Source organism: Cebus imitator, unplaced genomic scaffold, assembly GCF_001604975.1.
Source record: "Cebus imitator isolate Cc_AM_T3 unplaced genomic scaffold, Cebus_imitator-1.0 Scaffold94, whole genome shotgun sequence".
In the NCBI taxonomy this organism is placed as follows: domain Eukaryota; kingdom Metazoa; phylum Chordata; class Mammalia; order Primates; family Cebidae; genus Cebus; species Cebus imitator.
Window position 1 is genome coordinate 6405143 of NW_016107409.1, and position 10060 is coordinate 6415202.

The window sequence follows — 10060 nt, forward strand, 5'->3', positions numbered from 1 at the left end:
TGGTAAGATCTCTGCTCACTGCAACCTCCACCTCCCAGGTTCAAGGGATTCTCCTGCCTCAGCCTCCTGAGTAGCTGAGATTACAGGTGCCTGTCACCACACCTGGCTAATTTTTGTATTTTTAGTAGAGATGGGGGTTTCACCATGTTAGCTAGGCTGGTCTCGAACTCCTGACCTCAGGTGATCCACCTGCCTCGGCCTCCCAAATTGCTGGGATTACAGGCGTGAGCCACTGTGCCTGGCCCTGGAGTTCCTGATGTCCATGAGCAATTTTAAGCATTGGGTTCATAAGCATTAGTATCTAGGAACCACAGGCCCTGAGAGCCAGCCATGTCCATGAGGGTTCAGGGTGAGCCTGATGCGGAATCTAATCTGGTGAGCTTCCCTCAGGCTTCCTGGAGCTCTTCCCTGTGTCCTTGTTGGCACCAGCAGCTTCTCTATAGCAAATACATTTCTCAGTGTCCTGGTTATGTGCAGGGCTAGACTGAATGCACAACACAGGCCCATCTGCATTGCCAGGGCTCTGCGACCCACTTGCAGTTGGGTATTCTCTCAATGCTTCAAACTCTGCCTAAGTCTGTGATCTCGTCCACCTCAAAAACTGTATGATTCTATTTTAAAAACTGAGCTATGTATGTTCTCTAAAATGGAATCTCCCCTCTTAATTCTCTCCCTGCCATTCTCTTGGTATCTAAGCCGTAAGGCTAAAAGGATAGATGATCATAGATATTATATAGTTGTGATTCTGAATCAAATTCCCAAATGCTGCCATCATGTCCCTGCAAGGTTCCTGAGAGAGAAAAATGCAAAAAAGGTAAGCCTGAGTAGGTGAGCATATGGCCAGGTGGGGGCATTGGGCTCAAATTTGAAAGGGGAGCCCTGGCAAGCTGGGCAGACACCCTCATTTCCTTGTTTACTTATCCTTCAAATTCATTTCAGCATTTACAATCTTTCAAGCATAGGGGAGAAAAGAGTGAACAAAACCGAGGCCCTGTCCTCCTGAAGCTTATATTCTACTTGGGGAAACAGAAAAAGAAGGAAATAAAGATATATATACCAGCATAGGAGATGGTGGTTAGTACTGTGCAGAAATCTGCTATGGCACGTGGTGAGCAGAGTGTGTGTGTGTGTGTGTGTGTGTGCACGTATATGCTTTATTGTAGTTAGTGGTGTTAGTGAGGGCTTTTTGAGGAGTGACATTTGAAGAAAGAGCTGAGTGAATTTGAGTCATGGAAATACTGAGGGGAAAAGCGTAGGTGAAAAGAAGAACATGTGCAGAGGCCTTCGGCCTCCCACGGTGGGTGGAGGCAGGCCTCGGGCCCTAACATCGTGGTCTGCGCAGTGTTTTTTGTCCTTGTCCCCCTCACCCCTTGCCAAACCCTGGCCACTTTTTGGACACATACTCAACAATTTTTTAAATTATCATTTTTAACTGTGGTAAAATACACATAAATTTAACATCTTAGCCATGTTCAACTGTGCCATTTGGAAGCATTAAATATATGGATTGTTTGCAACCATCATTGTCACCATTTCCAGAATGTTCTTGTAATCCCAAACCAAAACTCTGTACCCATGAAACACCAACTCCCCATTCCTTCCTCCCCTGAGCTGCTGGCAGCCGCTGTTTCCTCTCTATCTCTGTAAATGGGACTACTCCAGCTAGGTATCTCACAGAAGTGGAATCGCACAGCATTTGTCTTTTTGTGAGTGGCTTATTTTGCTTAAGCATAATGTTCTCCAGGTTCATCCATATGGTGGCATGTGCCAGAATGTCCTCCTTTTTCAATGCTGAACCATGCTCCACGGTGTGGATGTGCCACGTTTAGTTTCCTGGTTCATCCTCTACTGTTGGTGGACAAAGGGGTTGCCTCTGCCCTTGGCTGTTGTGGTTAAGGCCGCTGTGAACACAGCTGTGCAAAGATCTCTCCAAGTCTCTCTTTCAGTTCTTTTGGGGGCATTCCTAGAAGTAGATGGACAGTTTTAGCTCCCCTTTCCTTGAGTTGATCCACTATGCTTTGCATGTGGCCCCTTATTAGTTATGTCACTGTTAGGGGACTGTCTTGATTGGCTCACCTGCTTTCCTCCTCTCAGCAGTAAGTTCCTGGGGGACAGGGAGCAGTGCTTGGCACTGCACCCCCTGATGCCGTGGATGGCGCAGTCTCTGCCCCAGTAGGCTTTATGCAGTGAGCAAGTCTGGAAAGGTCTGCTCCAGGAGGAGGGGTGGGCTGGGCTCAGCAGAGCCAGCTCCTGCTTTGTATTTTTACACATTGGGCTTCTCTGATTTTGTTGGAAAGGAGATTCTGTTCCTGAAATAAAAATGGGGATAATCCATCTCCCTGGGAGGGAAATGAAAACCCATGGAGGCTAAATGTCTTGCCTGCTGTCCAGGTGCAGAGAGGGCTGTGGCCGGGACCAGGGTCGCAGCTTCCCTGTTCCCTATCCGTGCTGATGCTGGGAACCGAGAGTCTTCTTTTGTTTTCCCTCTCACCTCTGGCTGCCTCTCCTTCCCTGCAAAGGTCAGAGCAGTGCCAAGGACAGAAGAGAGGGTAGACCCAGCCTTGGCCATGCTAGGCTGGGCAGCCTGGCAGGTAGAGCCAGCGGGGGACACAGCCTGGCAGGTAGAGCTTGCTTTCCTGTTCACAATCTTCAACCAAGTTCAGGGAGATCTGAGCACTGAGGTCTTCAGAGCCGCTGCAGCCCCAGGTAGCTCAGGAAAACACCTGAGTGCAGGAGTGCAAAGCCTGACGTTCTTCAGGCTCTGAGGCTGTCCCTCCCTGTGAAGGTGAACTGCCTCTTATCGGTGTGGACTAGACTGTGTATATGTGTATGAGTGTGAGTGTGTGTGTGGAGGTGATACAGAAAGGCCTAAGGGGTGTGTGTGTGTGTTGGGGGGTGAGTGTGTGTATGAGACAGACAGAGGCAGCAGGAGAGAAAGAGAGTGTGATGTAGAGAAGCAGGCAGAACCTTCCCCGTAGAGTTTTGGGGGTTACGTGATCTGAAAAGCTCTTGGAACAGTACCTTGCTCCCAGCAATGGCTGTGTTGAAGATTTTTATGGTTAGAGAGGCACAGACACAGAGAAAGGCAGAGAGGGAGAGGGGAGAGTGAGGAAGAAGGTGGGAGGCTGCAGGAGGGAGGAAGAACTACACTCTGGAAACTTCAGTGATTTAACAAAAGGGTGGAATCTGGGGAGAGCTCCCTTGCCTACTTGTCTCTGATAAAGCTGATTATGCTTACCTTCCTCTCCCGGTGTATTTTAAACTTAAATAACACAGCCTCCATTCTGTAAAGCAAAATAATTTTCTGGATTCCCTGCCATACCTCAGTGCACTGTGCTTAGGCAATCCGCCTGGCAGTGGGATGGACTGTGGGAGTCTGCCGAGGAGGCTGCATCCCCTCTTGCTGGTTAGGATGCTGCTGTACGCCCAGCCTTCCAGGCCTGGCTCCCCCCAATCCCCCAGCCAGCCCCAAATGCAAATCACTTGGGCTTCATCTTATCTTTAGCAGGAGAACTGCTTCCCAGATGTGTAGGATTAATGGTGAATCTTACACAGCGCCCCTGGACAGAGATGGGTTCTGGGTGACTCCAGGCCCTAAAAACTTTTCCGCAGTGCAGGCTAGTGGGGAGCTCTATCCCCGACCTGAGAGTTGAAGGAGCACCCCCTCCCTGCTTTGTGGTGGCCCCAAAGAGGCATGTGCGCTTCCCCCACCCCACACTGTCTACTTATTTACAGTGCAGCCATCACAGGGGACCTTTTTGGTTAACATTTACAAAAATGCTTTCTGTCTGGTTTCTAGATGGAGACTGGCAGGAGCCCGGCTGGGGGGCCGTCCTGCAGGGCTGGCAAGCTCTGGCACTCCTGTACCCAGAACTGACTTCGTCCCTCGCAGCCATGGGGGCTGTACTAACCACACTCTTCCTCCACCTTTGCACTACAAAAAGCAAATAAACAGACCAAAGAACTGTTTGCATTTGCCCCAGATGCTCCCTGGCTGCAGGAAGAGGTCCGTAGGGAGCATGCAGGGAGAGGGGAAGGGAGACAGCCTTCTGCAGGGAGGGTAGGCTGGCTGCCTGGGCCCGGGGGAGGGAGGGAGAGAGGGCTCATCCAGCCCAGCACAGGCCTGCAGAGGGGCACTTGCGAGCACAGTACATGAAGCCTGAACAGGTGATGGTGTTGGATACCCCGATCCCAGGCATATTCTGCATTTCAAACAGAATAATAATAAGTAGTCTTGTTGGCTCTAAAGTGGCAGGAGCTGCTCCTTAGTAAGAGAAAGACAGAGACAGAGAGAGAAGCAGACACACAGAGAGACAGAGATGGAGACAGAAGGACACACAGAGGAGTGGAGAGACAGAGAGAGACACACATATACAGATAGACAAAGGCATAAAGAGGCCCCAGCACCCTAGGGTTATGTTGTAAGGTGGCTTTTTTGTTGTGAAGGCTCGCAGCCTATTTTGCACGGTTGGCCGGCCTTGGCCTCCTGCCGCCTGCCGCTGCCACCACCACGCCATCATCGCTGCCCCAGGGAAGGCTGCCTGCTGGCTTCCTCCCACCCCCTTGCCACTGGCAGCAAAACCAAGCTGGGTTATGACATCAGTGACTTTCCCCCTTCTCAGCCCCAGGGGAGGTTGGCCAGGTGGGAAAGCTGCAGGAACCTTTTCCAACACTAATAAACGATGAACTCAGGTAGCCAGCCCTGGTATTAGAAACTGGGGGTGACTCTTAATGGGTTTCACTCAGCCTGAAAGAGATCCACGTCTTTCCAAGAGCCAAGTCCCAGTCCCTTTTCAGGGCAGCCAGCCAAGCTGGGAGACTGGGAGCTGGAAAGATGTCCCCTGAAATACAGGTTTGGTGACTCTGACCGTGAATGGCCCTGATTCACAGGGAGGGTTGCTCCTCCCTTGCCTTTTGGCAGCACTTGCTGAAAAATAGAAAGAAACACAGACAGGAGCTCGGGCTGTATAGGCAGGGAACAAATGAAACATTTTCCTACTGTGTAAAAAGCCCAAGTGTTCCCATATGCAGAGCTTGGAACAATGTCACCAACCCCTCTTCTTCCTCCTTTAAGAGACGGCGAACACCAGTGCTTCGGAGGTATGTCTAATTGCAGACACTTTTTGTTCATCATCATATTGAATGTCATTGTGTATTCCAGCAGCCACCAACTTCCTCAGGAGGAGATTCAGTTGTGCACTAAGCGGCAGCATGAAGGGACCGGGCCAAGCGTGCAGGGTGCTGTGGTCGACGGGGTGCCGCTGTGCTCCTGAAGCCTTCAGGAGCCTCAGCCTGGGAACCCAGGAAGGAGTGGGGCCCCAGCCCACCCGGCTTTCTGCCTTACTGACCTCCAAAGACAGGCTCGTTCACGTCACTGAGAGCCTTCCTCCTGTGTGTGCCTCTCACTCCTTGACAAGCCTATTTGTGCCTTGTCACTAGAAATGTACCTTTTTTCTCTTCTGATCTGTCCCTGACACCCCTGGCTTATCTCGCCTGAAGATAGGCTATCAAAATGGTAATAGCCAGATGAAAAACAAGGAAAAATAAGCCATTTCCTATAAGGAATAATACAGGTTTTGGAACTGAAGAAATTTCTACTGTTCTCCCAGCATCATTCCCCCCTGCCCTGGGTGTGCTTCTGAGAGGATCAGAGGTGTCATACGCTGGACCCTGGGGCTGGCTGAGGCAAAACACAGCTGGAGATTTCTCTTTTCTTTTTTTCTTTTTCTTTTTAAAGATGGAATCTCACTTTTGTTGCCCAGGCTGGAGTGCAGCGATGCGATATCGGCTGACTGCAACGTCTGCCTCCCGGGTTCAAACAATTCTCCAGGCTCAGCCTCCTAAGTGGGATTATAGGTGCCCACCACCACGCCTGGCTAATTGTTGTATTTTTATTTTTAGTAGAGACGGGGTTTCACCATGTTGGCCAGGCGGGTCTCGAGCTCCTGACCTCAGGTGATCTGCCTGCCTCGGCCTCCCAAAGTGCTGGGATTACAGGCGTGAGCTACTGTGCTCAGCTACACCTGGAGATTTCTTGTGGCTGAAAAAGTGACTCACTAAAAGGGAGAGGTGTAATCCCCTGCATTTCTCTGTGCACAGGTGACCTAGTGTTGGGATGGCAGCAGAACCTGGAATGCTGAGCCAATATGTGGAGGGAAGCCCCCAGCAGCCTGCATTAGACTTAGTGATTAGTGAGAGAGTCGTGAGCGCTTACTGTGCACAGCCACTGAGCTTTTGTTCCTGCAGCACAGGGTGTTCTAGCCTGCCTAACACTGAAACCAGCATGGTTACGCTCCAGCTGTAAAGAGGGGTACACACAAGGCCTGCATGTTCTCTTTTAGAGCCTAAAAATGCAGTGGTTTCTTCTTGGCCTTGTTCTGACTAAGCTGTTTAAAATCTGTCACCCCACCAGTCGCCATTGTATTATCTTGCTTTGTTTTTCTTCATAGTGTTTATTGATAATTTATATGCTTATTATGTCTCCTCCACTGGAATATATGTTCCATGAAGGCCAGGACTTGTGACTTAAAACAGAGCCTGGCACAGAATAGGCACCTAATGTATATTTTTGGAAAATGAATTGTGGGCTGAAAATTCTGAAAATAGTTAAGCACGGAATTTTCAAAAAAGTTAATAAAGGTGAAGGCCTTCCTTGCCTTTATTGAATGCTTAAAATGGATCAGTGGTGGGGTAGAGATGGAAGAAGTCACACATGGACTCTAGCTTCAAGGGGTTTCTATCTAATTGGGAAACAAAATATAGAAACATAAAACAAACAGCAAATCTCTAGGTATATAAGAGTGAGTTAAGTACTAAGGGTACACTTAAATTTGTAAGGGAGGAAGGGGAAGAGGCCTGTCGGGGGTATGGCTAACACCAGCAACTCTCTGGAGCGGACAGGTTTGGCACCAGGCTGAGAGCAGGGTTTTGCAACATGAGCTTGCAGAAGAATCACCTGGAAGGCTTCGAAAACCCACACTATTGGCCCCATCTCCAGAGTTTCTGATTCACTAGATCTGGGTAACACTTGAGGATATTTTTTAGACAGAATCTTGCTCTGTTACCCAGTGGCACTGTCATAGCTTGCTGCCACCTCGATCCCGGGTTCAAGCATTCCTCCCACTTCAGCCTCCCCAGTAGCTGGGATTACAGGCATGCACCATCATGCCCAGCCAATTTTGTATATTTAGTGGAGATGGGGTCTCACCATGTTGGCCAGGCTGGTCTCACACTCCTGACGTCAAATGATCCACCCACCTCAGCCTCCCAAAGTGCTGGGATTACAGGTGCCTGCTACTGTGCCCAGCTTAATTTTTGTATTTTTAGTAGAGATAGGGTTTCACCATGTTGGCCAGGCTAGTCTCGAACTCCTGACCTCAGATGATCCACCTGCCTCGACCTCCCAAAGTGCTGGGATTACAGGCCAGAGCCACTGCACCCAGTTTCACCTGTATTACCACGGGTAACAGCCACGGTCATTCATTTACATATCGTCGAGGGCTGCTTTCAAGCTATAACAGCAGAATTGAACAGCCTCGAGACCATATGGACTGCAAAGTCTAAAATATTTACTTGCCCTTTACAGATAAAGTTTGCTGACCCCTGGAGAGGAAGTCATGACCCATGGCTGGCAGATGGAAGCCTCAGACCTGAAGATTTCTCAAAGGGACTTGCTGCTGAGAGTGATTAATATATGTTTGCAGCTTGCAGCTGAAGCCTGATGATGGCTGTAGGATTAAGGACATCACCCAGATGACAATTTGCCTCCAAAGGTCTGGGGACCAACTGTGGAAGAACTGCAGGGATATTATGTTAGAATGTTCTTGTATCTGGACAGGATGAGAACTGTCTTATAACAAAGTGCAGCCCCCATATCTGAGGGCACGTTTCCTGTGTGTTTAGGCACTTCCAAAGCAGGGAACACCTTCAAGGGCACCGGCCTTCCCAGAAACAGTGTTGGACCTGTGTTGATGTCCTGGAGAGAGGGGACCTAGAAAAAGTCCTTAGCCTTCCCGTAAGGCACAATTCTTCTCCCCTACAGAGCCTTAAATACTCAAGCCAAGCAGTAAGCACTCTGTGCTCCAGTCTGTGGCTACAGACACACAAGGCCTGAAGCAAAATCAAATAGAATGTATCATCACCACTGAGCCCACAGGAGCCCCCAGGTGCTTCTGAACATCAAAGGAGAAGAAGCTCTCAGAGATCAGGGTGAATGCAGTGTTAGGTGTGTGGCATTGCTTCTGGGTCCCTGCTTTGGTTTAATTAAACTAAGTCTGGTGGTAAAGTGGTTCCCAAATGCTCATTGGTGGATGGGCGGCATCAGAATTGTCTGAACATCTTTTGAAAAACACATATGCAAAACTCATATGCATGCATGTTTTCCTCTGAGGGTTTGATTTTCAGCAGGCTTGGGGTGGATTCCTACTTTTAAGAACTCCCCATGCCTATCCTAAGTGATTGTGACTCCCAGGAAGTGAAAGCTGACAAATTGAACCTGTCAGCATGGACATTTACTTATGAAATAAAGGGACATTTATTTCACAGTCTTTCTATGGACTCAAGGTGGTGCTGAATCCACGGGCTCACCTGGCCCCCCAGCTTTCTGTGCAGAATCTGCCCATGTGCCTTAAATCCCAAAAGAAGTCGCTTATCATGTGCCGCTAGAGCTCTTGATTGGCTGTGACTGAGATGGGACTTTAAATTCTCACTAGGATGCAGCTGTACTGCCTTCTGAATCCTGCTGATATGTCCTCAACCAAAGGCTTGATTTTCTTCTGAAGAGCAGTGTTTTTTAAACTGTGGTTGAAATCTATCCATGGGTTATAAAATCAGTTGTTGAGGATGCAACCATTTTGAATTAATTTTTAATTCAAAAAATTAAATAGACTAGAAAATTTTAATTTTTAATAAAAAAATAGACTAGAAAAAAATCAGAGTGCATCACGTATAGTAGGGATAAGCGTAGTCCTCTCTGTAAAGCTTGTTTTGAAGGGCATGTTGTGCATTGGGCTGCTGTGTGTTTTTTACTATGTTTCATGGTGAAACTGCTGACATCTCTGCAGTACAGTATAAATCAACAATGGCCCTAACTTACTTAAGGTAGAGGCCATCTCTGCTTGCAGAGGACAGATGGAAAAAGTCACCAGGGAGGGTAGAGTGTTATATGCAGGTACTTCAGGGAGGCTACCTGGAAACTAATAGAAAACCAGTTTGTGGATGATTGCAGAGCCTGAGGAGAGAAATCAATCTTGGACAGTTTTATGGATGGCAGCCAACAGTCCACCACACGCAGCCCATCACACCTGTCACCTGGGAAAAAGCAGGGTCTATCTGGAACTGACTCTGGCCAGGATTTGGTTTCCCTTTCCTTGAAATGGGGATAATCACCCTCTTGACTATTGCTGTTATGAGGAAAGCCAAATTAGGGGAAAAAAAATTCCGTCTAATAAAGGATGAACCACAAAGCTCAGGCCAGTAATGGCCTCTCTTGGTGGTTTGGGATGTGTGCTTTTATAGGCATTAAGGGAGAAAGAGAAATTCTGCACTCAAATCAAGTCTAGGCAGTGCAGGAGCTGGAAAGAGATGTGTGGGAGCACAGACCCAGTCACCTGAAGTCCAGAAGCCTTTCTTCTTCCCCCTCTTGGCAGGCAGCGTGGGCTCCCGGGCCCCAAGCAGGATCCCTGAGGGCTGATCTCTTACCACACACGGATCTGACTCAGTGACCTACAAGAGGATAGTCAGAGCCAATCGGTGGAGGGGACTAGCTTGGAGAGCATCTACTGTGTGCCACTCTTGGGTAACTGGAAATATCTTCTGCCACTTTGTGAGGGGCTGGGGGCTGGGGAGTGGGAGCAGCAGGGGAGCACAGGGTGATAGGCTGTTCCCACGGCGCCTAGGTACCCTCTCTTCTTAGTGGGAAAGGAAGAAAAAGAGGGAAGGGATGCATTTGGAGGGGAGCTCAAAAGTGGGGAGAAAAGAAGGCCCTAAAGAACATCACTAAAGGATCTGAAGTGAAAGATTCCAATGAAAAAAATGTCTCCTAATTCAAACAGTGCCACTA

General features: G+C 48.8%; 1 long non-coding RNA gene across 1 annotated transcript; it reads left to right on the forward strand.

The window, feature by feature from the left end:
- The first annotated feature begins 2416 nt into the window (after positions 1-2416).
- On the forward strand, positions 2417-8546 carry LOC108309597. Its single transcript, XR_001827410.2, has 3 exons — positions 2417-2621; positions 3800-4006; positions 7586-8546. It is a non-coding gene; the product is annotated as an uncharacterized LOC108309597 (long non-coding RNA).
- The last annotated feature ends 1514 nt before the right edge of the window (positions 8547-10060 follow it).